This window comes from Solanum stenotomum, chromosome 8, assembly GCF_019186545.1.
Source record: "Solanum stenotomum isolate F172 chromosome 8, ASM1918654v1, whole genome shotgun sequence".
In the NCBI taxonomy this organism is placed as follows: domain Eukaryota; kingdom Viridiplantae; phylum Streptophyta; class Magnoliopsida; order Solanales; family Solanaceae; genus Solanum; species Solanum stenotomum.
In genome coordinates, this window is record NC_064289.1 from 35,865,224 (window position 1) to 35,879,049 (window position 13,826).

At 38.5% G+C, this 13,826-nt stretch overlaps 1 pseudogene; it reads left to right on the forward strand.

Moving 5' to 3' along the window:
- LOC125873743 (synaptotagmin-5-like) overlaps positions 1 to 13,826 on the forward strand; it is a 42,626-nt pseudogene that overhangs the window by 22,008 nt on the left and 6,792 nt on the right.

The window sequence follows — 13,826 nt, forward strand, 5'->3', positions numbered from 1 at the left end:
TTTGTTAGTAGCTTTGTACATGTGACTTCCAGGTTCTGGGAGGGATCTCTTATGTAACATCTCGCAATTTGAAATAGCTAGGAAGAGCTTAGAACTGGAAATAGTCATTTTTTGAAATAATAAAAAAATCTGGAAATTTGTTTAAGTTAGGAAATGTGAGTTTTTGGTCAACTTCAAACGGCAATAACTTCTAGTTCAGGATGAATTAGTGGTACTTCCAGATATTATAGGAAAGTTCTTGGAATGATCTTTCCAATGCCGCCGAGTTTGTGTGATTCCGAGTTTGTATGAGTAAGTTATGCCCTTTGGAAGTTGAGCTGTTGGATTAAGAAAAGTCTAATCCGGATTTTTGGTAATTTAGTCTTTTCCTTACCTAATTATTCTAATTCGTTTTTAGGAGTTTAATTGGGGTAAAGTCTGATTTTATTTAGTTTTAGAAAAGTGAATTTCACGCTAGGGCTTGGAGAAAGGAGAAAAGAGGAGAAAGGAGAAGAACGTTCAAGATTCGTTTAAGATTCGTCGAGATTAGCTTGTGGATTTCGTCGGGGGTGATCCCTACAAGGTATGTGAGATCACATAGCGTTGGGTTAGTGTAACAGCCCGTATTATGTATATGCTTGTTCTGTTCTTGTGATACTTGACATAGCCTTATAATATAGGTGAGGGACCATATTTCTTATATGATTAGTGTTCGTTTAAACTAGCTAGAAGGTGATGTGATGCCTTGCACGTTGCAACATGTGTACTGCAAGTTATAACTCCAATGGAAATATTTAAACACGAGACGGGAAGGTGGTAATTGAACTTAAAGTTGAAAGTTAAGTGCTAAGTTAAAGAAAAAGAGATTAATAATTAGAAAATGGATTAAAATAGGTGAGCTGCTTGCTTGACTTAACGAAGCTAGTAGGTGACAAGTAGGTGCATCACCTACTTTGACTTATTGACCAATCCAAAGAACCAAGTAGGTTCATCACCTACTTGAACTATATGGATCTAGTTAAAAAGGCCAAGGTTTATAGATCAGATTTGGGCCTATGCTAATGGACTCACTTAAGGCCCAAACTATGTTAAATAAAACAAAATGAAATGAAAGCCCAACAGCCAAATCTGTCAAGGCCCAATATTTATGCCCAAGTGAAAGCAAGTAAGTGAATCACCTAGTTTGACCTTTTGAGCTGCTTGATGTACATAAGCAGGTGCATCACCTACTTGACCAATTAGTGGCTGAAAATGAAGCTTTCTAGTGGATATTCTTAAAGGTGAAGAAAGCTCACCACAAAGATATATTGGCTGCTATTCTCATTCATTTTAACACACATTATTGAGGATTAACTCCAACTCTTTCACTCTCTTTTCTCTTAAGGATTAAACAACAACCTTAAAGTTCTTCTAGGGTTCTTGAAGAAACCCTCATCTCTGCAAGACAAGATAAGTGAAAACACTTATGGATTTAGCTTAATTCTCCCATGGATGATTAGGAAAACATGTTATTCATGCTCAAGTATAGGTATAAAGGCATAATATTTCCAGAAGCTACTACTCACTTCCTTGGTTATTAAGATACTTTTTATCTTCTTCTTTGGTTTAAGTGTGTAGGGAAGTTGAGGTTCTAGAGGAATTCAAGTTATAAGGAGAAGTTGCAGAAATTGAGGTAAGGTGACTGCTCCATTTTCTTCCTCCTTATGTATGAGCTTGAGTGAGGAATTAGGGGTGTGCTGTCATAAAAAACTCAAGGGGGTGGTGAGTTCAATAATTGGTTGTATGATAAAAGAATATTTGAGGTTGTTTTATGTGTATTGTTGTTGGTGCAGTTTGGGTAATCTTGGAAAAGGATATATAATGTATGTATTGGACAGAGAAGGAGGGTGTGGTGATACACATTGTTTTAAGGGCTGTATGGGCTCATTATCCGTCAAAGTTAGCTATTGTTTTACGAGGCTCACGATGTGATAGCTGCTAATTTAAATTTATCATGACTTATATTGTAGAGTAAAACCTGAAAGGGGAGGCTGAATCGTGATAGTTGTATTGAACAAAGGATAAAGTATATAAGGCTATTCGATTCAATATTCTTTGGCATGAAATCTGATACTTGAGATTAATATCAACAAGTGAATTTCCTAAGTTCTATTCCTAGTAAAGGAAACATAGTGGCAGCGTATGATCTCCAAATAGCTAACAATATTTCCCCCTCTCCTTAGTGTATAGAATTACTTCATTATATGTTCACTACTCTATACTTGTGTAATTATCCTCCTATGTCCTGGTATAGAAATGGTATTTGCAAAAGCAAGTTTGGTGAATCCTCCTCTTAGTCAGTTGAAGTCAATTGTGTCATTTAAGCTCACAAGTAATGCATTGATGTTACATAGCTCCTTATGTCATTTGTTACTGCCTTGAAGTATTATTTTCATGTCTTCTACTACTGCCATAGTCCCAAATATCAAAAATGATTATGACCACCAAAACAACAATCTCAAAGATTAAAGAATCTAAGTAAAGCAATCTGTATAATTAAGGGTGGTAGCTCAGGGGCAAAAGCCTAGCATGGGCCGATCTCAATTTGTATAATTATAAGGACCACATCCTAGGGGTTAAAATGCCTAGCATGGGTCATCCTCTTCTACCACTGATCAGCTGGTCAATCGTATCAAATGCCTTATAAAGATCATAACACACAGAAAGTTAACCAATGTGGTCTTCTGTTCTGATTTATGCACACATATATTGATACTTGGTTTCATTGAACTCTTATTTAGATATGTTATTGCCTTACATATTCAGTACATTTTCTCATACTAACGTCCCTTGCGGGGGACGCTGCATTTCATGCTGCAGGTACAGGTACTTCAGCTAGTAGGCCTCCTCAGTAGGAGCACATGACACTCAGCTACTTTCGGTGAGCTCCAGATTGATTCGGAGCTTTATTGAGTCGTTGGTAGATTCATTTTTGGTATTGTATTGTAGTTAAGGGTAAGGCGGGGTCTGTCCTGACCTACTCTAAGGTTTTCTATATTTTAGAGGCTTTGTAGACTTATGTATATGCTTCAGTTGCGTCTTAACAAGTTGTGGCCTCAACGACCAAGTCTTGTATATAAGTTTTGGGTCTACTTATGTTTGTTCGTATCGCTGAATCGTGTGTGAACTTGTCACAAGATTGTCATAGTTATATGCATAGTAGGCACAGGTTACATGTTGGTTCTCTCGAGCCTTTAGGGCATCGGGTGCCTGTCCGTCTTAATGGGATTTGAGGTATGACAGTTAGTTCACCCATGTGCCAATCATGATTCAATTCAGCAAAATATATTTGATTTGAAAGTAAATCCATTGAATTCTTGATGAAGTTCCTTTGAATCATTGTGGGTTGTGTTGTTGGAGTTTTCTTGAGATTGATTATCGTTTTTAGTTGTGTTTTCGAGTAGAATATGATGTTATTTGATGGTATAAATGATTCTAAGTGTTTGGGGAAAGAACCAATGGAGTTTAGAGGGTTTAGAGCTGAAAAAAAAAGAAGAAATTTCGTTGGACCAATCTGGGTAGTGAGGCCGCGTCACGGACCTGTCCCAATTTTTCACAAAATTCTCCCTCGTGTCGCGGAGCTATCACAGGCCGTTTTTCCTAAAAAGTTAATTCGCGACCTAAGATTTTAAATCACCTCCGCATCGCATAGCAGTTCCCAAGAATCGATTCTTGATCATTTTCTCATGTCTAGCTATCTAAAATCATTCGTAAACATCATGAGATCTTTCCAATCATAAATCACAATCCTTGAATCTATAATTCAATTCAAGGACCAGTTAAGAGTCAAGTCAAGAGCAGTTAGGAATAGAGTCAAGAGAAGTTCTTAGAGTTTTCCAAAAGTCTTTTCCAAATGTTTTAACTTTGTTTTAAGATTTAAAGATCAAGTTGCGTAAATAGTAAAGAGTAAAGCTTGAAGTTCATTTCTTCAAAAGTATATGAGGACTATGTATTTCCAAAGGGTATAAAATCTTTTCACATTTAAATAAGAAAGGAAACCTCGATTTCCAAAGAGCTTTCGGGGTAGTTTTCAGAAAAGAGTAATCGCTTTCTAAAGGAAGCAAGAGGGGAAACTTTGATTTCCAAGATAGCCTTTGAGCTAAGTTTTTGAGCACTAATCTCAAATAGCAAAAGAAGTATATTTTTAAACATAAGTACTAATATTGTATTTTTGTGAGTAGGATTTGATGAGTCCACAAATTGGACACATTTAGGGCCATATTTTAATAGAATTAGTATCCTCAAATGCTTCTTTTATCTCAATATCTGATAAAGACTTTTAAGTTTCAGGTATTTCAAGTTTGAGTGGAGGTATGGACACTTGGGCGCAAAAAGGAACAAAATGCTGAAAAGAACGAAGAAACTGAAGCCTGAGCATCGCCAAGCACACTTGACGAATCGCCAAAGGGATGTACTTCACCCTTTGTTCCAGTACGCGGTGCCTTGAAGGAAGAGGATCAAATTGGCAATAAAAAAGAGCAGTCGGTGCGTCGCCGAACAGTTCCGTGAAGCAATACAATATGGCCCAATGGTCCAGGACACAGAGATGTTGTAGGCAAGAACAGAAGGCGATGAACCAGATGATTGGTGAATCGCCGAGTCGATCGGCGATTCCCACTAACCTCGCTGAATGGTCCACCACAGCACTAAATCTGAAAACTATTAATATTAGCCTTATTTATTATTTTTAGAGATCTGAACATTATTGTAATTTTTACATTAGAATATTATCTTTCTTGTATTTTCTCTCAAGTTTGGAGCGGGTTTTGGAAGACTTGAAGCAAGAAGGAGTTCATTTTTCCCAAGTTGGTAGTGGGTCTTCTCCATTCTTCTTCCTTTTCTTAAATCAAGGTTTAATTTCTTAAACCCATTTGATTTCATTAACATTTTATGTGCAATTTGTTATTTCTTAATGTGTGGCTAAAAACCCCACTCTTAGGGTGTGATTTAGCAAATATGTGTTGGTATTATTGTTGGGTCTTGCTTGCGGATAGGTTAGATATATTTTAATGGTGATTTAACCTAGTGGTTATGGTTTAATTTAATGGGTTTGTAGTTGTAAATAAAAAACCACCCATGTGTTTTCGACTTACTCGAGAGAGAGGTTGCGAAACCAAGACCGCTAGACTGATGGCCTAAGAAGTGGGTCGACATGAGGTTCAGCCCGAGAGGGTGAGCCCTAGTCCCATATCCTAATACTCAGCTCGAGAGAGTGAGTGGGGTAAGGCGTAGGCTGGCCTTCATTCGACAAATGGGTGTCCGAGAGGAACCCATTTGAAACGGGGTAACTTGCTAGAGAGGGAACTCATTTACATCTAAAGCTTAGTTTAGTAACTATTATCTTGCCAATTTCCTATCGAAAGCATGTACCCAATGATTTATATCAATATATATTGCGGTCACACCCCAAGAACTTCTCCCCATACTTGATTTTCTCTTTATTTTTGTTGTTTTACCTACTTGTGACAAAACCCCCTTTGATATTTGACACTTTTGTATCACCCACTTGAATTTACTTTGTTTTTCTTCGATAATTTCTCAAACTACAGCTAACTAGAACAAAATTCTACCCTAACTACTATTTTCACTACCACTCCCTTGGGACACGACCCCAACCCTTGGTTGGGTTACTATATTATCGACGATCGTAGTTACTCGTACTGTAGGTTAGTGTTGTTGGTCACGATAAGCATCAAAATGGCGCCGCTGCCGGGGAGTGGTGTCACGTGAAAATGTAGTTAACTAGAGCTTTTTGTTCTTCTTAGTGTAGTTTTTACTAATTTTACTTTTAGTTTTGTTTTTCTTTGTTTTTTTTTGTGTATGCAGGTCCTCTACCTAGAGCCAAAAGAGGGGTGACCTCATGAAAATGAGGCAAACCTCACTAATGGAACTTGAGTGAGGAGTTACGTCATGCCACAACGTTAAATAAGGCATTTATTGGGAGGCAACCGAAGGTCATAAATTTAGGATTTTACTTTTATAAATAATGGTGTGTTGATGTTGCAGATAAATCGAGGAAAGTGTGGAAAATCTCAGGTTGGCGAGCAGAATGTCCATTCCACGAGTCGCTAAACAGGTCGGCAACCCCGATTGGATCCACCGTTTGGCTCAATACAAGAGTTGTATAGAGCTTGTAAAACTCGGCGAACTCGAAAAGCAGCTCGGTGCATCTCCAACCTGCTTGGCGATCTCGATGCAGACCGCCGATCTCACCCCCAGAAAATTGAAGATTTTGAAGAAAGGGCGAGATAAATGACCACTCGGCGGACCGCTTAGTGGGTCAGCGAGTTGACTAACATCGCTGAATGGACAAGAACGAAACGGTTATAAAGTGCCAAAAATCTCAGAATTTTTAAATTTTCCCACTCTCCCTCCTTTTAAAATTCTCAACTTCACATCAAGGTAATATTTTCTAGATTAATGCTTGCCTTTAGTATTGTAGTCGTTAATTAGTGCTTGGAGTTGATTACATTGCTGCCTAGCATTTCAAAAGTATTTTAATCGGCATCTAAGGTTGGTTTTACGAACCCCAAATTTATTTTTTGCAATTTTGTACTCAGTTGCAATGATTTTTTTTGTTATTTGCATTTCAGGACAAATATTTTTATTTGTGGTGGGGTGAGGCCCACCTTGTTTTGCTTGTTTCGAATACTAGTGTTTTGGTGTACCATTTGGGTTGTCTGTTTTTAATTGTGTTTTTAAAAACTGCTTTGCGATTGTTTGAGCTTATGGCTCTCTTTTGGGTTTAATTAAAAAATAATTTTGACCCTTCCAAAAAATTTTCATTTTTCAAAATTTTTTGCCACCTCTTGTGTTGGAAGTGGTTGTTCTTGTACAAATTCAAGTCTCGATTTCGATCAATACCATGACTTGAATAGTGCTCTCAATCGAACAAACATGAATGTGCGGCTACGACGAGAATAAATGAAGTTGCAAAGACAATATGTGAACTCTTTGCAACTAGTTGTGATTAGCCATTTCTCAAATTGATTCTCTTGTAATGACCCTTGCACACTAGCCAAAGTGTGTAGTCTTGTTTGACTTAAGTGTCAATGCCTTGTGTAATGAGCTTACTTTGAACCATGCATGAATAAACCCATAATTTATCCTGTTAGTCTGATTGATTTGGAAAGCTGTCCTCTTGAGATGATCATACGCAACTTTAAAGTGTGTGAGCCAAATTTGACATATACCTCTTTTGTGGCCTACCCGTGAGCGTGTGAAACTCTTTTGAACACCCTTTGAGCCTTACCTTTCTTTGGAAGAACCTTGATGAACCTTAGACCTTTCTTGACCCACTACCTATAATCCTTTTGATTTATGGTTTAGCGATTAGCCAACTTAGGCTAAAGGTGTGGTGAAAAGGAAAAGGAGAAGTCAAGAAGTGCAAGAAAAGTCCCCCTTTAACCCATGGTATTGCATAAAATGGAACCCCTTCAAAAAAAAGTGTGTGGAATAAAGTACAAAAGAAATGGAGTTTCCAAGCAATCCTTGGAGTGAATAATAGGATGACTTAGAAGCACTAGAAGAAAAATTGATAGAAGAAGGTGAAGAAAAGGAAGGTTGACAGCTCCACAATTCATGAGGATCTTTAGTCACTGATCCTAAAATGACCATACCTTTGCACTCAGCCCCATTACAAACCTTGAAAAGACCTTTTTGATCTGGAGTGAGCCGAACCAAACGTTGATTCGAAAATAAGGGCAAACCTATGGGTGAAAGCATGCATTGTGTTCCTCTTTTTGAGTGTGAGCATTGCATCTCATTCCTGAGCTTTAAATGATTAAACCTTTGTGTGTGAATATGGAATCATTCTTTGTGTGAGGGCATTTAGCTACTATTGTTGAGGTTGAACTTGCATTTGAAGCAAGTATTGCGAGCATGAGAATATTTGGTAATGGTGTGTCACAACATGAATCTTTGAATACACAATTGATCTTTGCATGAGTTGTTTGAGCCTTGTTGTGTATGTTCATAATTGAGTCTTGTGTAGCACTACTTTAGACATCCTATTTGAACTGCTGAACTTGGGTTTTACTTGAGGACAAATAAAAGTTTAAATTGGGGGTGTTGATAAGTCCACAAGTTGGACTCATTTAGGGCCATATTTTAATAGAATTAGTGTCCTCAAATGTTTCTTTTATCCCAATATATGATAAAAACTCTTAAGTTTCAGGTATTTCAAGTTTGAGTGAAAGCATGGACACTTAGACGCAAAAAGGAACAAAAAGGCTGAAAAGAACGAAGAAACCGAAGCATGAGCATCGCCAAGAACACTTGGTGAATAGCCGAAGGGACTACTTCACCCTTTGTTCCAGTACGCAGAGCCCTCAAGGAAGAGGATCAAATGGCAGTAAAAAGAAGCAGTTGGCATGTTGCCGAACAGTTCCGTGAAGTAGTACAATATCGCCCAATGGTGTAGGATGCAGATATGTTGTAGGCAAGCACAGAAGGCGATGCACCAGATGATGGAAGGATAGTCGAGTCGATCGGTGATTCCCACTAACCTCGCCGAACGGTCCACCGCATCACTAAATATGAAAACTATAAATACTAGCCTTAGTTATTATTTTTAGAGATCTGAACATTATTGTAGTATTTACTTTAGAATATTATCTTTCTTGTATTTTCTCTCAAGTTTGGAGAGGGTTTAGGAAGACTTGAAGAAAGAAGGAGTTCCATCTTCCCCAAGTTGGAAGTGAGTCTTCTCCATTCTTCTTCCTTTGCTTAAATCAAGGTTTAATTTCTTATACCCATTTGATTTCATTATCATTTTAGGTGTAATTTGTTATTTCTTGATATGTGGCTAAAAAACTCCATTCTTGGGGTGTGATTTAGCAAATATGTGTTGATATTATTGTTGGGTCTTGCTTGCTGATAGGTTAGATGTATTTTAATGGTGATTTCACCTAGTGGTTGTGGCTTAATTTAATGGTTTTGTAGTTGCAAATACAAAACCACCCATGTGTTTTCGGCTTGCTTGAGAGAGAGGTTGCGAAACCAAGACCGCTAGGCTGATGGCCTAAGGAGTGGGTCGACATAAGTTTCAGCCCGAGAGGGTGAGCCTTAGTCCCATGTCTTAACACTCAGCTCGAGAGAGTGAATGGGGTAAGGCGTAGGCTGGCCTTCATGCGGCAAATGGGTGTCCGAGAGGAACCCGTTTGAAATGGGGTAAGTTGCCAGAGAGGGAACTTATTTCCCTCTAAAGCTTAGCCTAGTCACTATTAGCTTGCAAATTTCCTATCGAAAGCATGTACCCAACGATTTATATCAATATATATTGTGGTCACACCCCAAGAACTTCTCCCCATACTTGATTTTCTCTTTATTTTTGTTATTTTAGCTACTTGTGACAAAACTCCATTTGATATTTGACACCTGGTGTCACCCACTTGAATTTACTTTGTTTTTCTTCGATAATTTCTCAAACTACAGCTAACTAGAACAAAATTTTAGCCTAACTACTATTTTTACTACCACTCCCTTGGGACACGACCCCAACCCTTGGTTGGGTTACTATATTATCGACGATTGTAGACACTCGTACTATAAGTTAGTGTCATTGGTCACAATAAACATCAGTATTAAGCACCGATATGGGGTAGAGTTCAGACAACTCACTGCCCCCATAAACCATGTAGCCAACTTGGGTAGAAAAGGGTCATACTTTTTGGATGATTTATTTAGTGCTTTTTAGCATAGACTAGTGGATCCACTTGGTAGTTCAGGTTCTATACCCCCGGCAAGGTATAGGACGGCCCTGGCAGCGTGATGCATAACGCTGTATCATCACAATAACTCTTACGTGATGGTTGTCGGTTAGAGATACTCCCACAAAAGGAAATGTATTCTTATATACACACTTTTATTGTATTTTTACATACATTTCAGAGTTATGGTGTTTCTTTGCATGCACACAGAGTTGGCATCATGTTTTTAAACAACTTTTCTTTATATTGCACTTGTTTTAAACTGCTTTATCTTGAAATGAGTTCAGTTATATTAAGTTGACTCGAGCCAGGTAAGTTCTTCAGATTCCTTTCAAGCCTATGTTGTATTTAGCATTCCAACTCGCATACTCGTACATTCAATGTATTGATGCCAGTTGGCATGCATCATTTTATGATGCAGATACATGTAACTAGGATCGGCATCCAGCACATCATTGATCGAGTGAGTAGTTTGGAGTCAGTTGGTGAGCCTCCTTGCATTCCGAATGACTCCTTTTATTGCATTCAATTTTAATATCAGTTCATTAGGATGTTGTGGGACTTGTCCCAACATCCTTAGTTGTTTTTAGAGGCTTCATAGATAGGCTGTCGTTACTTTATCATTCAGATGTTGCTTAAAAACTTCAGTTGCCATTTTGGCTAAGTTTATATCTGTTTAAAATTATGTTTTGAGATTATCTAGTTAAGTTAAGTCATCCGCTGAGTTAAGTAAGCCAGGCCAAGAGTTCAGTTGGGGGCGAACAATGGTTCTCGAGTGCCAGTCCCGCCCAGGGTGTAGGCTCAGTGAGTGATAAACTTGGTATCAGAGCGCAGAGTTCAAGAGTCCTAGGGAGTCTATGAAGCCGTATCTGTAGAGTCCTTGTTATCGGTGTGAAGCGCCCCACATCTATAATTAGGAAGCTGCAACATTTAGGAATTCCTTCACTTGTTTCATATTAATTTCGTGCGTTAGAGTTTATCTCTAAAAAGTTTCTTTATAACTCATGCTTATGCATAACCGTTTGTGAGTTGGACTATTTTGAGAGTGCTTTCATGGGGCATTTCTTTCCCCGTGATCTAAGAGAAGCAAAGAGATGGTTGACGACATGAGGAGCAGGATGATTTTATTCGTTGTTGGGTTGTCTCGTCTGTTGAGTAAGGAAGGTAGGGCTGCAATGCTAATTGAGGACATGGATATATCTAGATTAATGGTATTTATGAAGTAGGTTGAGGAAGAGAAGCTAAAGGATAGAGAATAGTTTATGAACAAAAGAGCCAAGATAGGGAATGAGTCCGGGCAACAGAAGAGTAATGTCAACCGGTCATCTTTCCAACAGAAACAGAAGCGACCTGCTCCATCATCCGCTAGTGCACCTGCACCTAAGAACAAATGTGAGTACAATAGTCAGAATTTCAGAGCTAAACTTGCTTATTCTTAGGGTAGCGTGGAACAAGGGGGTAGTAAGCCTCCTCCATGCTCCAAGTGTGGTAGGAACCACTCAGGTACTTGTCGTGAGGGCTCCACTGGTTGTTTCAAGTGTGGTCAGAATAGACATTTCATGCGAGAGTGTCCAAAAAATAGGCAGGGTAATGGTAATGGGGGCAATGGTGCCCAATCTTCTTCAATTGCTCCACTAGACAGTGCTGCACCTAAAGGGGCTACTTCCGGTACTGGCAGAGGAACAAACCGCTTATATGCTATCAACAATCGCCAAGAGCAAGAGGATTTGCCAACTGTTGTCATTGGTACGATCCAAGTCTTTGACTTTACTATTTATGGTTTGCTAGATCCAGGAGCGAGTTTATCCTTTGTAACTCCATATGTTGCTATTAATTTTGATGTTATTCCTGAGCAACTTAGTGAACCATTCAATATTTCTACACATGTTGGTGAGTCCATCCTAGCAGAGAGAGTTTATCGTGATTGTCCCATTTCCGTCAATCACAAGAGTACCATGGCTGATTTAATTGAGTTAGACATGGTAGATTTTTATGTCATTCTTGGTATGGACTGGCTTAATGCCTGTTATGCCTCAGTTGATTGTAGGACTCGAGTTGTCATGTTTCAGTTTCCAAATGAGCCAGTCTTAGAGTAGAAAAGCAGTTCAGCAGTACCTAAGGGTCATTTCATTTCGTACCTTAAGGCAAGAAAGTTAGTTTCTAAGGGGTGTTTCTATCAGTTAGTCCGATTTAATGACTCAAGTGTTGAGATACCTCCTATTCAATCAGTTTTAGTAGTAAAAGTGTTTCTAGAAGTTTTCCCAGATGATCTTCCCGGAGTCCCTCCTGAGAGAGAGAGATAGACTTCGGTATAGATATTCTTCCAGATACTCATCCTATATCTATTACGCCATATATAATGGCACCAACAGAGTTGAAAGAGCTTAAAGAGCAGTTAAATGATCTCTTAGATAAGGGCTTTATTCGACCAAGTGTCTCACCCTAGGGCGCTCCGGTCTTGTTTGTGGGAAAGAAATATGGTTTTCCCTTAGGATGTGTATAGATTATCGTCAATTGAACAAGGTTACCATTAAGAACAAGTATCCTCTTCCAAGGATTGATAATTTATTTGATCAACTTCAGGGTGCCACCTTTCTTTCTAAGATAGATGTTAGATCTGTCTACCATCAGTTAAGAGTAAGGGAATGTGACATTCCAAAGACAACTTTCAGGACTCGTTATGGTCGCTATGAGTTTCTGGTCATGTCCTTTGGTTTGACCAATGCACCAACAACATTCATGGACCTTATGAATAAAGTATTCAAACCTTATTTAGATATGTTTGTTATCGTCTTCATTGATGACATACTAATCTATTCAAGGAATGAAGAAGATCATTCTAGCCATCTCAGAACAGTTCTTCAGACTTTGAAAGATAAGGAGTTATATCCCAAGTCCTATAAGTGTTAATTTTGGCTTGAGTCTGTGGCCTTCTTAGGCTGTACTGTGTCTGGAGAGGGAATTAAAATTGATACTCAGAAAATTGAGGTAGTGCAAAATTGGCCTGAACCCACATCTCCAACTGATATTAGAAGTTTCTTGGGTTTGACTGGTTATTATAGAAGGTTTGTAGAGGGGTTCTCGTCCATTTCATCTCCTTTGACCAAATTGACTAAGAAGATAATTAAATTTCAATGGTCTGAAGCTTATGAGAAAAGCTTTCAGGAATTGAAAAAGAGGTTGAACTACTGTCCTAGTTTTGACTTTACCGGATGGTACTCAAGGTTTTGTGGTGTATTGTGATGCATCTAGAGTTTTTTTGGGCTGTGTATTAATGCAAAATGGCAAATTTATAACTTATGCCTCCAGACAGTTGAAAGTTCATGAGAAGAACTACCCAACCCATGACTTGGAGTTGGCTGTTGTAGTATTTTCCTTGAAGATATGGCGTCATTATTTATATGGTGTTCATGTTGATGTATTCTCTGATCACAAGAGTCTACAATATGTGTTCACTCAGAAATAGCTTAATCTCAGACAAAGGAGGTGGTTAGAAATACTCAAGGATTACAACATGAGTATTCTTTATCACCCATGTAAGGCTAATGTTCTTGCTGATGCTTTAAGCAGGTTGTCTATGGGTAATAGCGCCGATGTTGAGGAAGAAAAGACAGAGTTAGCGAAAGATGTGCATAGACTTGCACGATTAAGAGTCCGACTAATGGATTCCACAGAAGGAGGAGTAGTGGTATTGAATGGGGATGAATCTTCATTAGTGTCAGCAGTGAAAGAAAAGAAAGACCAAGATCCCACTTTGCTTGAATTGAAGGCAAATGTTCATAAGCAAAAAATATTAGCTTTTGAACATGGGGAGATAGTGTATTGAGATATCAAGGTAGATTGTGTGTACCAATGGTGGATGGACTCCAAGAGAGGATCATGAAAGAAGCTCATAGCTCCAGATATTCCATTCATCCGGGTTCCACAAAGATGGATCATGATTTGAAAAAGGTGTATTGGTGGAATAGTATGAAGAAGGGCATTGCAGAATTTGTTACTAAGTGTCCAAATTGCCAACAAGTTAAAGTAGAGCACCAAAGGTCCGGTGGTTTGGCTCAGAATATCAAACTTATGGAATGGAAGTGGGAGATGATTAAT